Raw genomic sequence first — 16920 nt, 5'->3', positions numbered from 1 at the left:
AGATGTGGTGGCAGGCGCCTGCAATCCCAGATACTTGGGAGGCTGAGGCGGGAGAATTGCTTGAACCTGGAAGGTAGAGGTTGCAGTGAGCCAAGATCACACCATTGCACTCCAGCCTAGGCAACAAAGCGAGACACCATCTCAAAATAAAAGCCATATAGCTATATTAAAAAGCAAAGTCCTAACAGACTTTTTTTTTTTTTTAGACAGGGTATTGTTCTGCCATCTAGGCTGGAATGCAGTGGCACGATCACAGCTCACCGCACCCTCAATCTCCTGGGCCCAAGCGATCCTCCCACCTCACGTTTCCAGGTAGCTGGGCCTACAGGCAAGTGCCACCATGCCTGGTTAATTCTTAAATTTTCGTAGAGAGAGTCTCTCTTTGTTGCTCAGGCTGGTCTTGAACTCCTGGCCTCAAGCAATCCTCCCACCTCGGCCTTCCAGAGTGTTGGGTTTATAGGTGTGAGCCTTACACTTAGCCTTTTTTTTTTTTTTTTTTGAGACGGAGTTTCACTCTTATCCCTCAGGCTGGAGTGCAATGGTGCAATCTCTGCTCACTGCAACCTCTGCCTCTCAGGTTCAAGCAATCCTCCTGCTTCAGCCTCATGAATAGCTGAGAGTACAAGCATCCGCCCCCAAGCCAGGCTAATTTTTTTTTTTTTTCCCGAGACACAATCTTGCTCTGTTGCCCAGAGCAGGAGTACAATGGCTTGATCTCAGCTCACTGCAACCTCCGCCTCCCGGGTTCAAGCAATTCTCCTGCCTCAGCCTCCCGAGTAGCTGGGATTACAGGCACGTACCACCTCACCTGGCTAATTTTTGTATTTTTAGTAGAGACGGGATTTCACCATGTTGGCCAGGCTGGTCCCGAACTCCTGACTTCGTGATCTGCCCGCCTCAGCCTCCCAAAGTGTTGTGATTACAGGCGTGAGCCACGGCACCCAGCTGGTTATTATTCCTTAAGGCTTAAAGGGGCCAGTGTGTCTTCCCTACAATTTACCTATTTGTTCATTCAGCCAAGATGTAAAGAATGCCTACTATGTGCCAGCCATAATGGGGAACAAGAATAAAGCAGTCCTTATTTATTTATTTATTTATTTATTCATGTATTTATTTATTCTTAGAGGTGAGAGTCTTGTTATGTTGCCTAGCTGCTTGCAACGGTGCCTGGCTAACAGTCCTTTCTTTTGAGAAGCATATGACCTCGGGATACACAGACGTTACAGTATACACACACAAATACACATTGTGTGTATTTATGCAGTGGAGCAATCATCACTCACTGCAGCCTCTACCTTCTGGACTCAAGGGATCCTCCCACTTCAGCCTCCCAAGTGGCTGGGGCCATATAAAGGCATGAGCCACCATACTCTGCTAATCTTTTATTTTTAGTAGAGGTGGGGTTCTCAGTCGTTTGCTCAGGCTGTTCTGTCTTGAACTCCTGACCTCAAGTGGTCCTCCTATCTTGGGCTCCTGTCTAGACAGGATTACAGGGACATGCACACTACTCTCAGCTAACTACCTTGTCTCTCCATTTCTGATGAACGAGTTTTTTTGTTTGTTTGTTTGTTTGTTTTTTAGATGGTGTTTCACTCTGTTGCCCAGGCTGGAGTGCGGTGGTGCAATCTCAGCTCACTGCAACCTCTGCCTCCCAGTTTCAAGTGATTCTCGTGGCTCAGCCTCCCGAGCAGCTGAGCAGCTGGGATTACAGGCGTGTGTCACCATGCCCAGTAATTTTGTATTTCTAGTAGAGATGAGGTTAGCCAGGTTGGTCTCGAACTCCTTACCTCAGGTGATCTGCCCACCTTGGCCTCCCAAAATGCTGAGATTGCAGGCGTGAGCCACCTAGCCTGGCCAAATGAGTTCTTTTTTAATTTAATTTTTTTTCTGCCCCCGAAACCACCCTAAATGAGTTCTATTCTGCATCAGTCAACCAATAATTTAATGTTGACTCAACACCATGGTGGACACTAGAGGCAATAGTTGGGCCGGTGGTAAATACACAGTTCAGCCAACACAAGTACCCACTGGCTCTCCTTTGAGGAGTGCCCACTTCTCTGTTTCTGCTTCTCTGACCCAGCTTAGATGCCAGCCTTCCCTTTCCTCTCCAACCCACTGTACTCCCTCCCTCCCTTGAGCTTCCAAAGCTCTCTTAAGGCTCTCATACTTTGCTTTATATAATTTGTCCCTTTACTGGAGCGTAAATGCCTCAAGAACTGTCAGCAAGCCTTATTCAGGTGTGGATACCTCCAGAGTACCTGACACGGTGGAAAAGGCACATTTGATTCATTCACTGAGAAGAGAAGATGCAAGGATGTAGCCGCTGAGTACTCGCTGTGTGACCTTGGGAAAAATAATTCTTTCTTTGGATCTCTAAGTTTATCCGTAAAGCAAGAGGAGGGCATCAGAGGCTCTCCAAGGCAGCCTTTCTCAACCTTTTTAAAATTGGGACACTCCTGATGAATGGCATTCCCACGTGACTCATGCTTCCATGGTGTTCAGATAAGATAGTCTGAATTCTACGTAACCCCAGCTCTTCCTCTCTCCCTCTGGAGAGCTTGTCCAAAGGCCAGGGAGCAAGAGTGACGTTATTTATAGACATAACCTTGACTCCACTTCTCCTCATTTGTTTATTTCTTTTTCTTCTTCATTTATTTATTTAAGGCAAAGAAAGCATTCTCAAGCTTCAGTAGAGGTAGTGGTTAAAAATACCAGGCCAGAAACCAGAGACACTTGCCTTTGAATCCCCTCTTTGCCGTTTCTGAGTGCAGTATCCTTGTGTAAGTTTGCTGAGCCTCAGTTTCCCCATCTACAACATGGGAGGATCATCATAGAACTAACTTTAGAAGGCTGCAGAGGGGATTAAATGTGATCAGACAGGAAAGCTCTTAGCACCATGCTGTATATGGTAAGGGCTCAGTAAAGTTGTCAATATCTACTTCGTTGTTATTAGTTACATGTTACATGTGACACACTAAAAAACTGGGATATGATGCTGAGACCAAAAAGTAAACTCTTGATTAGCTTCTGCCAAATTTGATCTTTTGTGATTTTCTCACCCAGTCTTGGAGATGCTGAGCCCTGGTGAATTTCTCTGCTGGTGGAAATAGATTCATGGATGTAGCTCAATCCTTCCTTATTTTATTTTATTTTATTTTTGAGATACAGTCTCACTCTGTTGCCCAGGCTGGAGTGCAGTGGCACGATCTCGGCTCACTGCAAGCTCCGCCTCCCGGGTTCACGCCATTCTCCTGCCTCAGCCTCCCGAGTAGCTGGAACTACAGGCGCCTGCCACCACGCCCGGCTAATTTTTTGTATTTTTAGTAGAGATGGGGTTTCACTGTGTTAGCCAGGATGGTCTCGATCTCCTGACCTCGTGATCCACCTGCTTCAGCCTCCCAAAGTGCTGGGATTACAGGCGTGAGCCACTGCGCCCGGCCGGATATATCTCAATCCTTCTTTACCTTGGTTACTCTATCTCCACTCGCTCATCCTATTCCCCTTTTAATTTTTTGTTTTGTCTTTTTTTTCTTTTTTTTTAGTAAAGTATCACTCTCACTCTCACTTCTTTTTTTCTTTTTTGACAGGGTCTCATTCTGTCACCCAGGCTGGAATGCAGTGGCACAATCATGGTTCACTGTTTCCTCAAACTCCCGGGCTAAAGAGATCCTCCTGCCTTAGCCTCTCAAGTAGCTGGGACTACAGGCTCATACCACCATATCTGGCTAATTTTCTTATATTTTTGTAGATGTGGGGTTTTGTTATGTTACCCAGGCTGGTCTTGAACTCCTGGCCTCAAGTGATCCTCCCACCTTGGCCTCACAAAGTGCTGGGATTAAAGGTGTCAGCCACTATGCTCGGCTTGGATGAATTTCAAAAATTGTATGTTGAGGCCGGGCACAGTGACTCATGCCTGTAGGGTTAGCACTTTGGGAGGTGTTGGGGGGCAGATCACTTGAGCCTAGGAGTTTGAGACCAGCCTGAACAACATGGCAAAACCCCATCTCTATGAAAAATACAAAAATTAGCCAGGGGTGGTGGTGCATGCCTGTAGTCCCAGCTACTCAGGAGGCTGAGGCAGGAGGATCGCTTGAACTCACTTGAGGTCAAGGCTGCTGTGAGCCAAGATCATGCCACTGCACTCCAGCCTGTGTGACAAAGTGAGACCTTGTTTCAAAACAACAACAACAACAACAAACTGTATGAGCAAAAGAAGCCAGATGCAAAAAAATGCACACAAAAATTCCATTTATGTGAAATTATGGAACAGGCAAAACTAATCTATGGGAAGACAGGTCATAATCGCGTTTATCTTTGGGAAGAGGGAAGCAGATATTGACTTGTAAGCAGGAGATAACTTTCTGGAGGAAGGAAAGGTTCAATATCAGTGCTGCCCAATAGAAATAAAATGCCAGCTACACTCACGCATGTAATCCCAGCACTTTGGGAGGCCGAGATGGGCGGATCACGAGGTCAGGAGATCAAGACCATCCTGACTAACACTGTGAAACCCCGTCTCTACTAAAAATGCAAAAAATTGGCCAGGCGTGGTGGCGGGCGCCTGTGGTCCCAGCTACTCGGGAGGCTGAGGCAGGAGAATGGCATGAACCTGGGAGGCGGAGCTTGCAGTGAGCCAAGATCGCACCACTGCACTCCAGCCTGGGCGACAGAGCGAGACTCCGTCTCAAAAAAAAAAAACAAAAAAAAGTTTTCTAGGAACCACATTAAAAAGACATAAAGGTCGGGCACGGTGGCTCACTCCTGTAATCCCAGCACTTTGGGAGGCCGAGGTGGGTGGATCACCTGAGTTCAGGAGTTGGAGACCTGCCTGGCCAACAGGGTGAAACCATGTCTCTACTAAAAATACAAAAATTAGCTGGGCGTGTTGGTGGGTGCTTGTAATCCCAGTTACTCGGGAGGCTGAGGCAGGAGAATCGTTTGAACGAAGGAGGTGGAGGTTGCAATGAGCCAAGATTGTGCCACTGCACTCCAGCCTGGGCAAAAGAGTAAGACTGCATCTCAAAAAAATAAATAAAAGTAAATAAAAATAAAAAGACATAAAACAAAACAGGTGAAATTTATTTTAATAATATATTCAGAAATTACATTTCAACATGTAATCAATGTAAAATTATTATCACTGCATTTTACATTCATTTTCTGTATTCTTTGATATCCAATGTATATTTTGCACTTACAGCACTGGTCAGTTTGGGCCAGCTGCATCTCAAGTGCTCAGTAGCCACACGTGGTGAGTGGTCACTTTTATGGATCTGTATCTTAATCTGGGTTGTAGCTGTATATAAAAATTTATATATAAAACTTGGGAGGCACTCCAGCCTGGGTGACAGAGCAAGACTTTGTTTCAAAAAAAAGAAAGAAATTCATTTGTATTGTTATATGTAGCTGTCATTTGTGCTTTTTTTTTTTTTTTTTTTTTGAGATGGAGTTTTGTTCTGTTGCCCAGGCTGGAGTGCAGTGGCATGATCTCGATCTTGGCTTACTCCAATCTCTGCTTCCTGGGTTCAGGCAATTCTCCTGCCTCAGCCTCCCCGGTAGCTGGGACCACAGGCTCACACCACCACACCCAGCTAATTTTTGTATTTTTGGTAGAGCCTGGTCATGTTGGCCAGGCTGGTCTTGAACTCCTGGCTTCAAGCAATCTGACCGCCTCAGCCTCCCAAAGTGCTGGGATTACAGGCATGAGCCACCAAGCATGGTCGTTTTTTCTTTTTTCTTTTTTTTTTTTTTTGAGATGAGATCTCTGTCACCCAGGCTGGAGTGCAGTGGCGTGATCTTGGAGTGATCTTGGCACACTGTAACCTCCGCCTCCGGGGTTCAAGTGATTCTCCTGTCTCAGCCTTCCAAGTAGCTGGGATTACAGGCCTGTGCCACCACACCCAGCTAATTCTTGTATTTTTACTAGATATGAGGTTTCACCATGTTGGCCAGGCTGGTCCTGAACTCCTGGCCTGAAGTGATCCACCTGCCTTGGCCTCCCAAAGTGTTGGGCGTCCGGCCCTTTTCATTTTACATAGTATTCCATTGTATGAATATATCATAGTTTATCCATTCTCCTGTTGATGGACGTTTGGATTACTTCCAATTTCTGGTTATTATGAATAATGCTGCTATCAGTGTTCTTGAACAGTCTTTAAATAGGCTCATTTAAATTATTTTTACTGTTTTCTGGTTGTTAAGATAAATCCATACTCACAGAAAAAATTCATACTCATACTAACACACACGCCTCCCCACCACGTTAAACAGTTTTTACTGTTTTCTGGTTGTTAAGATAAATCTATACTCACAGAAAAAATTCATACTCATACTAACACACACGCCTCCCCACCACATTAATGGTTTGATGCAAATGGCTTATGGTTTGATGTAAATTCTTTTCCTCCACATATAGAATCATGTATTATCATTATTAATAAAATTGTCACTTTGATGGTTCCTCCCTTGGTTGTCTGACTACTGGGGATGCTGCATAGCTCTTAATCCTTGCCCTTCTTGTTGTAAGGTCTCTAGAAGACCAAAACTGGAAAAGGTGTAGTGATCATCTAGTCCAGAGAAGGCAACGCTATAGCACACCTTCTACTGTTCTATGACTACCTGCACCAAGGCAGACATCACTAATCAATCACCCGATTTCTATCCTTGCCCAGCCCTAGCCACTACGAGTCATTTTGGAGGTAATTTGGGAGGCCAAGTAGAAAAACTGAAACTAATTTTCCATCTCCGGAATAATATGCCACTTTCCATTTTGCACGTGAATAAACTAGCGCTCAGAGAGGGGAAGAGCCTGCTTCAAGGTCAGAGGTGGAGCCCCAGGCTCCTAACTCCCTAACACTTTTGCCACTAAGTTCACAAACTCCAAAAACTATTTCCCTGGTCCCTGAAAACCTGGGCTCTAGGGAGGGCGCTTTGCTCTCCAGATGGGGCTCAGAGATGAGAACCTCCCCTCTAGCCAGCCCCTCACCTTTAGGTCTGGCCTAAGTGTAAGAGAAGCCCCTGCCTGCAGCCTGGCACCCCTTCCCCACCGTCAGCACTGACAGACCTGTAGTTTCACTTCTCCAGGTCCGCAGTTTCAGTTTCCGAAAGTAAACATTAAAGAAAATAAAACATAAAGGAGACATCCTCTTAACATCTTTGTCTTTGGCCCCTGAATTGTAGAAGGATTAGTTGAGCAGATTAAATCACAGAGTTAATTACAGCAGAGAGGTGACTTCAGATGCTGAAACCATAGAACTCCAAAGCATCCCCTCTTTCACCGACACATCAAACCAGCCCTGGCTGTCATTGGAAGCGACAGTGAGAAAGTGAGAAAGTGAGAGAGTCAGCAGGTCTGGACAGACTGTGGGTGTTCTCAGCTGGGCAAGCAGAATAGTTTATTTAATTCCCTCCCTGCCAGGGCAGTGGGGGAAAGTTGGGGGGTGGGGAATGGAGACAGAGTGTAGCATAATGTTTCGGTCAGGTAGAGCTAGATTTTTAGACTGGCCAGCTGCATGACCTTGGGCATGTCACTTCAGATGTTTGAGTTTCAGCTTCGTCATCTGTAAGGCAAGCACGTTAATAGAACCTACTACATTTAATTATTGCAGTGATTTAAATGACTTGGTTAAAAAGATGTATATCAGCCAGGCTTGGTGGCACATGCATGTAATCCCAGCACTCTGGGAGGCTGAGGCGGGAATATCGCTTGAGCTCAGGAGTTCAAGACCAGCCTAGGCAAAAAAGATGTATGTAAAACTACTGTGTCTCCAGATTGTCACATCTGTGAAAGCAGGAATCACTGTCTGTCTCATTCACCATCTCATCCTCCAGCCCTAGCACAGTGATGGTTTCTAGGCAAGTACAACTAGTGAGGCCGGGCGTGGTGACTCATGCCTGTAATCCCAGCACTTGGGGAGGCTCAGGCGGGCAGATCACTTGAGCTCAGGAATTTGAGACCAGCCTGGGCAACATAGCAAAACTCTGTCTCTACAAAAAATACAAAAACTAGCTGAGTGCGGTGGCTTGAGCCTGTAGTCCCAGCTATCTGGGGGGCTGAGGTGGGAGGATCCTTTCAGCCCAGGAGGCAGAGGTTGCAGTGAGCCGAGATCATGCCACTGCATTCCAGCCTGAGTGACAGAGTGAGACCCTGTCTCAAAAACAAACAAACAAACAAAAACCAACTATTGAGTACTTAGGGTAAGGTATGGTCCTGAGGATAAGGGGTGGTGGAGGAGAATGCAGAGGTTTAAGGGACTTTCCATTAGAGAGCTCCCATTCCAGCATAACAGACATTCCAGAACCATCTGTAATAATAGGTGCATTGCGTGTGCATTAAATAGGTGGATAATATAAAATTATGTTCATGATGAAGTTTATGATGGGAATTCTGGTATCAGACTTGAATTCAAATCTCAGCCCCCTCACTTACCACCCATCTTATTTTTGTTAGCAAGTGACCTCTCAATGCTTTCATTTCCTGATCTGTAAAATAGGGACCTGCCTCAGAGAGCTGTTGCTAGGATTGAATGAGTTTCCCAATGCAAAGTGCCTGAGACACAATAATTGCTCAACACATCTTAGCTATTAGCTAAATGTTAGCTAAATGCTAACATTTAGTACAGATGATCCCTAATTTACAATGGTGCGACTTATGAGATTTTGACTTTATGGTACGTTTTTCTGGGTATGAAATGCATTATACACACACACACACACACACACACACACACATATATATATATATAGAGAGAGAGAGAGAGAGACAGACAGACAGACAGACAGACAGAGAGAGAGACAGGATTTCACTCTGTTGCCCAGACTGGAATACAGTGGCACAATCATGGCTCACTGCAGCTTCAATCTTCCAGGCTCACCTCACGTCTCAGCCTCCAGGGTAGCTGGGACTACAGGGCGTGCCATCACACCTGGCTTTTTTTTTTTTTTTTTTTTTTTTGAGACAGAGTCTTACTCCCTTCACCGAGGCTGGAATGCAGTGGTATGATCATGGCTCATTGCAGCCTTGACTTCCTGAGCTCAAGTGATCCTCCCACCTCAGCCTTCCAAGTAGCTGGGACTACAAGTATGTGCCACCACTCCTGGCTGATGTTTTGTATTTTTAGTAGTGATGGGATTTCGCCACGTTGCCCAGGCTGGTCTCAAACTCCTAGACTCAAGTGATCCTCCTTCCTCAGCCTCCCAAAGTGCTGGGATCACAGGTGTGAGCCACTGAGCCTAGCCTGAAAATATTTTTGGCTTATGATGGTTTTATTGGGATGTAGCTTCATTGTAAATACAGGAGTATCTGTATGTGACTTTGGACAAATTACTTAACTTCTCTAAGGCTTGTTTTCTTGGTTAGTAAAATAAAAACTTAGTAGTTCCTACCTTATAGAATTGCTGGGAGAATGAAATGGGAAAATCCCTGCAAAGTGCTTAGCACCATGTCTGGTATGTGGAAAGCATTTAATAATTTCTAGATAATAATAATAATAATAAAAGTGAAAGCAAAGTGTTATGGGAGAAAAGAGGGGCAATTCATTTCCATGGACAGGCACTGAAATCAGGGAAAGGTTCAAACCAGGTAAATGGTTTTGTTTTTTTTTTTTTTGGTAACAGCTTTATAGAGATATAATTCACATGCCATCCAATTTACCCACTTAAAGTATATAATTCAACATTTTAAAACATATTCACAGAATTGTGTAACCATCACTATAACCAATTTTAGAACATTTTTATCATTCCAGAAAGAAACCTGGACCCATTGGCAGTCACTCCCCACTTCCCCATGTCTTCCCTCACACTCCAAGCTCTAGGCAGACACTATTTACTTCCTGTTTCTGTGGATTTGCCTATTGTGGACATCTCATGTAAATGGAATCATGAAATGTGTGGCCTTTTGTTTCTGGCTCCTTTCACTTAGTAAAATGTCTCCAAGGTTCATGTGTGTTGTCAAATGTACCAGTACCGCATTCCTTTTTATGGCCAAATAACATTCCATTGTATAGAGTTGATGGACAGCTCTATCCTTACCTTCTCATCGTGCTGCTTTTTGTCCTAATTTTTCTCTTTTTTTCCTTCTCTCAGATTGCTGCTTTTTGTTCATTTGTTTTGAGATGGAGTCTCACTGTGTTGCCCAGGCGGGAGTGCAGTGGCAGGATCTCGGCTTGCTGCAGCCTCCGCCTCCTGGGTTCAAGCGATTCTCCCACCTCAGCCTCCCCAGTAGCTGAGATTACAGGCATGTGCCACCACGCCTGGTCAATTTTTGTATTTTTGGTAGAGATGGGGTTTTGCCATGTTGGCCAGGCTGGTCTCAAACTCCTAACCTCAAGTGATCTGTCCACCTCAGCCTCCCAAAATGCTAGGATTACAGGCGTGAGTCAGGATACCCGGCACCCCCATAGTGCTTTTGATGGACTACCTTTACTTTCCTATAGTGCTTTAGAGTGTCTAAGGTGCTTTCAAATACATAATCTCACTTAAGTCTTGCAGCAACTCCGAAAGTAAATGGAAACTCAGAAAGCTAAGTGGTGTATCCCTAGAACCACCCAACCAGAAACAGTGGTAGTCCCAAGACCAGCATATGGATCTTTGGATTCTCAGTCAAGTGCTCTCATTACTCTAGCTCATAGCCTTCTGGTTGAGTCCAGAAATCTGAGAGAAGGAAAAAAAAAAAAAAATTAGGACAAAAAAGTGAGGGACTGAAGACCTATGTCCACACAAAAACCTGAGCTTTAATCATAATTGCCAAAACTTGAATGCAACCAAGATGTCTTTCAGGAGGTGAAGGGATGCATAAACTGTGGTACATCTAGAGCACAGACTATTATTCAGCACTAAAAACAGATAAGCTATCAAGCTATGGAAAGACATAGAGGGGGCCAGGCGAGGTGGCTCAAACCTGTAATCCCAGCACTTTGAGAGGCTGAGGCAGGTTGATCACTTGAAGCTAGGAGTTCCAGACCAGCCTGGGCAACATGGTGCAACTCTGTCTCTACAAAAAATATAAAAATTAGCCAGGGGCGGTGGTACTGCCTGTAGTGTGCCTGTAGTCCAACTATTCTGTAGTCCCAGCTGTTCAGGAGGCTGAGGTTGGAGGATCACTTGAGCCTGAGAGGTTGAGGCTGCAGTGAGCCTGATCATGCCACTGCACTCTAACCTGGGCGACACAGTGAAACCTTGTCTCAAACAAACAAACAAAACAAACAAGCAAAAAAACCCAAGAAACAAAAAAAATGAAACCCACACACACAAAAAAGCCACGATAGAGGAATCTTAACTGTGTGTTACTAAGTGAAAGAAGCCAATCTGAAACGGCTACTACTGTATGATTCAAACTATACGACATTATTATTTTTTTTTTTTGAGACGGAGTCTCGCTCTGTTGCCCAGGCTGGAGTGCAGTGGTGCAATCTTAGCTCACTTCAACCTCCGTCTCCCGAGTTCAAGCAATTCTCCTGCCTCAGTCTCCCGAGTAGCTGAGATTACAGGCGTGCGCCACCACACCAGGCTAATTTTTGTATTTTTAGTAGAGACGGGGTTTCAGCACGTTGGCCAGGTGGTCTCGAACTCCTGACCTCGTGATCCACCCGCCTCGGCCTCCCAAAGTGCTGGGATTACAGGCGTGAGTCACTGCACCTGGCCAATATTGCATTTTCAAAGAATGAGAACACTGTGAAATACTCTGCACGCTAAAACCACATGGACTATAATTTAATCTTTAATTTTGTTGTTGTCATTCTCAAAGGCTCTTCAATATATCTTAAAGCTGTGTTTCTCCAAGAGTGGCCAAGGAAAACCCTCAGCTCTCAGCCTTCTCTTCTGATAGAGGTGTTTGTTCAAAAACTGCCATTTTCTGAGCCCCCATCCACCCCTAGTCCACTTGACCTACAGTTTTAGAGTACTGAAAGTCAAAATATGAATGTTGATTATCATTGCACTTAAGAGATGCAGACATTCTGCTTAAATGAGAGTTCTGTATCACAGAGTAGACTCATTTACCTCATCTCCTTCAAGTCTTTGCTAAAACATCACCCTCCCCATGAGAATGTTGTTGATTTAAAATTGCATCTCAGGCCAGGTGCGGTGGCTCATGCCTGTAATCCCAACACTTTCAAGGGCAGAGGTGGGCAGATCACCTGAGGTCAGGCATTCAAGACCAGCCTGGCCAACATGGCGAAACCCCATCTCTACTAAAAATACGAAAAATTAGTCAGGAGTGGTGGTGGACGCCTGTAATCCCAGCTACTGGGGAGGCCGAGGCAGGAGAATTGCTTGAATCCAAGAGGCAGAGATTGTAGTGAGCCGAGATCACGCCACTGCACTCCAGCCTGGGTGACAGAGCAAGACTCCATCTCAAAAATATATATATATGTGTGTGTGTGTGTGTGTGTGTGTGTGTGTGTGTGTGTGTGTGTGTGTGTATAAAATTGCATCTCACCTTCTTCCCCATAGTACCCACCCTCCCTATCACCCTTCCTTCTCTGTGGCACTTACAACATCTAACTGAACACACCATTTATTTATCTATTGTTTATTCATTCACTCATTCACTCATTGGCTCATTCATTCATTCACTTGTATGACTCTCATCTCTAGAATGCAAGCTTTACAAAGGCAGCTGCTGGGACTACAGCACCTAGGACAGTGTCTAGTATGTAGAAGATGTTCAGTAAATACGGGTGCCAAGTTACGTAATATCATTTGCCCACCGTCTTTCTCAAGAGGATTTTTTAAAAACTATAAAGCAAATTCTTCTTTTCTTCTCTGAGTGATGTTCTATGTGTGTAGTACCAGAGAAAAAGAGCTGGAACCACATCCTCTAATCTCTTAATTCTGAAGTCTGGGCCTGTTGCTGTAAAGATCATTTTTCCTTAATACCACTGAGATCCTCAATTTACTATGAGGATCATGAGTTTACAACTGCATTGTCCTGTGAGGGCTACCTCTAGAAGGACTTGTTGCCCCTACTGTGAACAAAGTGGACTGAAGCTGCCGCGGCTGAGATAAACCTGCACTGAAAGAGGACATGTCTAAGTCTAACCCATGTTACTGTGATACAGACAAGCTACTGACCAAAAGAGGTAGATGCTTCCTCCTCAGAGATTCTGAATGAATATGCTAATACCTGGATCCTATCTCAAGCTACTTCTTACACAGCCTTGGCTGACTCTGAACAGATGCCCTTACCCATTTCCTTTTTTTTTTTTAAATCCAAAATGTGTTTATTGAGATGGTTTCCCACTCGTCTTGATTCAGCGTGCTTTGAGTGCTGCTTCCTCCTGAAGGAACATCCTTCTGTAGCCTTCCTTTTCCTCCTGTAGGCTGGCAGAGAACAGTGGAGCAGGCAACACACAAAACTACCATTTGTGCATGGCTACAGACCATGGTGATTTTATAGCATCCTGGGCATGTCACATCCATGAAGTAGGAATCGGGACTCTGCACCAGGCATTTCTTCTTCTGTTTCCTCTTCTCTTCTGGAGAGGGATGAAGGAGATCCCTTCCGAGAGGCATGTTCTCGTGGGTAGGTTGCCACTGCCGGAAAGGACCCATTTCCTATCCTTCAAGCTCATCTGCCCAGCAGCGCCAGCACACAAACCAAAGTCCAGGAACACTGGAAGATCCCTACTCCCTGCACCTCCCAATGACCCTTTTTAAGTTCAGACCTAAGAAGAGTCTGCCCCCTAATACTGCAGAGGCTACCTGCTCACCCTCATCTGTGTCTCTGCTACGACACAAACTGGAATGCTTTTATGTTGGAATGGTAAGAAATGCCTTGTGTGGGTGGCCCCCCAGTCCCCAGTCCAGGGGATGCTGAGAAACTGTGGGGCAGAGTAGGGGACACAAACAGGAAAAAGCAAGTTTGTTTCTAGTGTTATGCTCACAGGATGGCAGGATATACCTGCTGAGCGTTCCCAGAAGGTCCCCAAGGAAACCATTACTGTAAGTCTCTCACTTTCTTCTCTGCCTGGTGGTTGGGGTAGGGGGAGGGAAGGAGGGCTAACAAGGGGGGATGGGCACCCTTCCAGGGGTCAGAGTTATGATGTCCAGGAATAAAAGGTGTTGAATTCAGCATGGAATGTGAAGATGAACAGCAAAGGGCTTGTCAACATGGGTTGTCACTGGATTACACTGGATGGATTAAGGTAGGGATGGGGGAAGGAATAGAAGGTGAGTTGGGAGGGAGGGTTTTGTGTGGCACTGAGACCCCCAGCAGGGATGGGAAGAAGGGGTGTTGGCCGCCTAAGCTTCCTGCTTTGACCCTTTTTTGGCCTTGGTTTCAGCTGGGGAAGTGAGGGGTCCTAAGGCTTGGATATGGAGAGGTGGGGATATAGAGAGGTGGGGGATAAGGAGAGGTGGGGATATGGAGAGGTGGGGATATGGAGAGGTGGGGATATGGAGAGATGGGGATATGGAGAGGTGGGAATATGGAGAGGTGGGGATATGGATAGATGGGGATAAGGAGAGGTGGGGATATGGAGAGGTGGGGGATAAGGAGAGGTGGGGATATGGAGAGGTGGGGGATAAGGAGAGGTGGGGATATGGAGAGGTGGGGATATGGAGAGGTGGGGGATAAGGAGAGGTGGGGATATGGAGAGGTGGGGGATAAGGAGAGGTGGGGATATGGAGAGGTGGGGGATAAGGAGAGGTGGGGATAAGGAGAGATGGGGATATGGAGAGGTGGGGATATGGAGAGGTGGGGATATGGAGAGGTGGGGATATGGAGAGGTGGGGATATAGAGAGATGGGGATATGGAGAGGTGGGGATATAGAGAGGTGGGGGATATGGAGAGATGGGTATATGGAGAGATGGGGATATGGAGAGGTGGGGATATGGAGAGGTGGGGATAAGGAGAGGTGGGGATATGGAGAGGTGGGGGATAAGGAGAGGTGGGGATATGGAGAGGTGGGGGATAAGGAGAGGTGGGGATAAGGAGAGATGGGGATACGGAGAGGTGGGGATAGGAGAGGTGGGGGATAAGGAGAGGTGGGGATATGGATAGATGGGGATATGGAGAGGTGGGGATATGGAGAGGTGGGGATAAGGAGAGGTAGGGATATGGAGAGGTGGGGATATAGAGAGGTGGGGATAAGGAGAGATGGGGATATGGAGAGGTGGGGATATGGAGAGGTGGGGATATAGAGAGGTGGGGATAAGGAGAGGTGGGGATATGGAGAGGTGGGGATATGGAGAGGTGGGGATATGGAGAGGTGGGGATATAGAGAGGTGGGGATAAGGAGAGGTGGGGATATGGAGAGGTGGGGATATGGAGAGGTGGGGATAAGGAGAGATGGGGATATGGAGAGGTGGGGATATAGAGAGGTGGGGATAAGGAGAGGTGGGAATATGGAGAGGTATGGAGAGGTGGGGATATAGGAGAGGTGGGGATATGGAGAGGTGGGGATATGGAGAGGTGGGGATATGGAGAGGTGGGGATATAGGAGAGGTGGGGATATGGAGAGGTGGGGATATGGAGAGATGGGGATAAGGAGAGGTGGGGATAAGGAGAGGTGGGGATAAGGAGAGGTGGGGATATGGAGAGGTGGGGATATAGAGAGATGGGGATATGGAGAGATGGGTATATGGAGAGATGGGGATATGGAGAGGTGGGGATAAGGAGAGATGGGGATAAGGAGAGGTGGGGATATGGAGAGGTGGGGATATGGAGAGGTGAGGGATAAGGAGAGGTGGGGATATGGAGAGGTGGGGATATGGAGAGGTGGGGGATAAGGAGAGATGGGGATATGGAGAAGTGGGGATAAGGAGAGATGGGGATAAGGAGAGGTGGGGATATGGAGAGGTGGGGATATGGAGAGGTGGGGGATAAGGAGAGGTGGGGATATGGAGAGGTGGGGATATGGAGAGGTGGGGATAAGGAGAGTGGCCCCGCAGCTCCCCTGGCAACCAGTATACTTTCTCAGGTTGTTCCCAGGCTGGAGGGAGGGAATTTTAGGGGTACGTGAGGTGACTCCCAGGAGCCTTGGGTGCAAGTACTGGGGGACCCCAGAGACCCAGAAGATGGGGGTAGAAAGGAAGGTGTTTGCCTTCATGGGGAGTAGCCTCAAAATAAGAGAGACTGAGGGAAGTCATTCCAAATGCAGTGGGTAGGTAGTTTAGGCTCTTCCAATCAGATGGGGTGGAGCTTAGACCTCTGCAAAAGAAGGGGGTCATTCGGAGGGGACGGTGCACAGCTGAGGCGTTGGGCTCCTAAACTGGAAACAGGAGGCTCTAAGAGGCACTGCCTTTTCCTCCAGCCTCGGTGTGGTGGGGGTGGTGAGCGTCTGGAACCGGGTTTCCCGAATCAGGACAGGAGTCTGAATGGATCTCACAAAAACCGGCCAGGGAGGGAGAGAAGCAGGGGAGACTCCTCACACCAGGGGGTGGGGGTGGCGGCAAACTGGCAACCCGGGCTTGGGGCGCGGGATTTTCTCAACAGACCATAGGGTCCACTAATGTGGACGACAGGGATTTGGGGAAACTAAGAGGGACTCTCACTTTGGACGCCAAGGGCTGAGGACGGATTGGGGAAGAGGATACGGTTTCTACTGGGGTGCTGATGGAGGTTCCCCACTCGGGACGCGAGGCACTAAGTGGGTCCCCCAAACTGGATATGGGATCCTGGGAACGGAGCGAGGGCTCTAAATTAGAGCCCTGGGGTGGGGGTGGGGGGCTCTAAATTAGGTTGGGAGGAAATTGGGGGCTCTGAGGGCGGCTTCTCGCTCCGACTGGGGAAATGGAGCGTGTGGGGACTGGGGAGTACTGGGGCTATCTCCCGCCCGACCCGAGGAGATTGGACTTCTCTTCAATTCTGGACAGCAGGGACCTGAGAGGGAAGACTGGGGGGGGTTCCCGATCCGGAACCGAGCTACCTTGAAGGCACCGGGAAGCGCTTCATTCCGGGAGGGCGTTCCCGCGGC

The 16920-nt window shown here is 46.9% G+C and overlaps 1 pseudogene; it reads right to left on the bottom strand.

Annotated features, from left to right (window-relative positions):
• Positions 1 to 12946: 12946 nt before the first annotated feature.
• LOC100592861 lies at positions 12947 to 13521 on the bottom strand (annotated as a pseudogene).
• Between the last annotated feature and the right edge of the window lie 3399 nt (positions 13522 to 16920).

The sequence above is a fragment of the Nomascus leucogenys genome, chromosome 10 (assembly GCF_006542625.1).
Source record: "Nomascus leucogenys isolate Asia chromosome 10, Asia_NLE_v1, whole genome shotgun sequence".
NCBI classification, from domain to species: Eukaryota; Metazoa; Chordata; class Mammalia; order Primates; family Hylobatidae; genus Nomascus; species Nomascus leucogenys.
The sequence above is the reverse complement of the archived record's forward strand: the minus strand, read 5'-3'. Positions and strand labels throughout refer to the sequence as shown.